General features: G+C 43.5%; 1 non-coding gene across 1 annotated transcript; it reads left to right on the top strand.

The window, feature by feature from the left end:
• Positions 1 to 1,178: 1,178 nt before the first annotated feature.
• Positions 1,179 to 1,285, top strand: LOC141709700 (small nucleolar RNA R71). The gene has a single exon (XR_012570265.1). It is a non-coding gene; the product is annotated as a small nucleolar RNA R71 (small nucleolar RNA).
• Positions 1,286 to 1,983: the final 698 nt, after the last annotated feature.

Here is a 1,983-nt window from a genome sequence, read left to right as displayed (position 1 = left end):
TACCTGGATCTTTAAGCTTTGGAGGTAACTTTTGTTGCAGCACATCACTGCATTCTTCTGTTAGAGCAACGGTCTCAAGGTCGTCCAGTTTCACCTTCCTTGAAAGAATACTCTTCATAAATTTCGCATAACTAGGCATTTGCTCCAAAGCCTCTGCGAAAGGTATATTGATGTGAAGTTTCTTGAACACCTCCAGAAACTTACCAAACTGCTTATCCAGCTTTTGTTATTGCAATCTCTTAGGGAAAGGTGGTGGAGGATAGAGCTGTTTCTCCCCTGTATTACCCTCAGGCGGAGTGTGTTCCACAGTAGTCTTCCTTGGTTCCACCACTTTCTCCTTTTGCTTAGCTTCTTAATCACCAACTTCAGCTTCTCCTTCTTTTGTTTTTTCAGCATTAACAACTTTTCCAGACCTTAAGATAATAGCCTTGACTTGCTCTTTAGCTTCCTTCCTGCCTGGCACTTCAGTATCGCTGGGAAGTGTGCCAGGTTGATGATTGAGCACTGCATTGGCTATTTGATCGATTTGATTTTCCAAGGTCTTGATAGAAACCGCCTGACTTTTGCACAACAGCTTAAGTTCCTCAAAATCACCACTAGAGGGTGGAGCTGTACCTCTTTGTTGAGGATATGATTTCCTTTGAGCATAATGCCGTGGTTGCTGGAATTTAGGTGGATTAAACTGTTTACTTACGCCTTGCTGATATGGTTGCTGAATAACATTCTGATTATTACTCCAGCTGAATTTTGGATGATTTTTGTTGTTAGGATGATAAGTAGTTGGCACAGGCTGCTGCGGTCGCTGATAATTGTTCACATACTGAACAGATTCATTAACAAGAGAACACTGATCCGTAGCATGAGGACCTGCACAAAGCTCATAGACCATAGCTATCTGATTGACTCCATAGGTGGCTAGAGAATCGACCTTCATAGACAGCGCTTGGAGCTGCGCTGCGATAGCTGTAACTGCATCAACTTCCAGAAAACCTGCTACCTTCCCAGGCATCATCCTTTGAGTTGGGTTTTGATGCTCATTTACAGCCATAGTCTTAATAAGATTATAAGCCTCAGTATAGCTTTTGGCCAACAAGGCGCCTCCAGCTGCTGGATCGAGCATGGGCCGAGATTGGGCCCCCAAACCATTATAGAAACCAGTGATCACCATCCAATCAGGCATACCATGATGTGGACACTTTCTCAACATCTCCTTGTAGCGCTCCCAAGCTTCGCACATAGATTCTGTAGGTTGCTGCTCAAACTGAGTAAGAGCACTCCTCATAGCTGCAATCTTCGCCATTGGATAGAACTTCACCAGAAACTTCTGCACAAGATCTTTCGAAGTAGTGATGGATCCAGCTGGTTCAGAATGTAACCAGTCCTTAGCTTTATCGAGAATGGGAAAAGCCTCAGCTTGATAGCCTCATCAGTCATACCATTATATTTGAAAGTACTACAGATCTCGACAAAATTCCTGATGTGCATGTTGGGATCTTCAGTCGCAGCACCTCCGAAAGAAATGGAATTCTGCACCATCTAAATAGTGCCCAGCTTGATTTCAAAGTTATTGGCCTCAATAGCCGGGTGCATGATGCTAGACTGAATGTCATCAATTTTAGGCCGAGAAAAGTCCATAAGAGCTGGATCTGCCGGAACTATACGATCACCCATGATTTCTGGCTCTTTCTGCTCACTTCCTGAATCTGAATCTTCAAAATCTATCTTCTCAGGAATATCAAGAACTTCGTCTGTCTCCTCAGCCGTATCTAAAGTCCTCTTGCGAGTACGAGAACGTGTTTGCATAAACGCTCGCTAAAGTACCTGAAACACAACCGGAAACAATAAGTATCAAGTCTTAATCAATGAGTCCTAATAACCACTGATGGTAAGTACATAAACTAAACAAATACGCCGAGTGCCCGGCAGCGGCGCCAAAAACTTGTTAGGACGAAAATACGCGCTAATAATACACGCAAGTATACG

Source organism: Apium graveolens, chromosome 2 (assembly GCF_009905375.1).
Source record: "Apium graveolens cultivar Ventura chromosome 2, ASM990537v1, whole genome shotgun sequence".
In the NCBI taxonomy this organism is placed as follows: domain Eukaryota; kingdom Viridiplantae; phylum Streptophyta; class Magnoliopsida; order Apiales; family Apiaceae; genus Apium; species Apium graveolens.
This window is presented reverse-complemented; position numbering and strand designations above follow the sequence as displayed.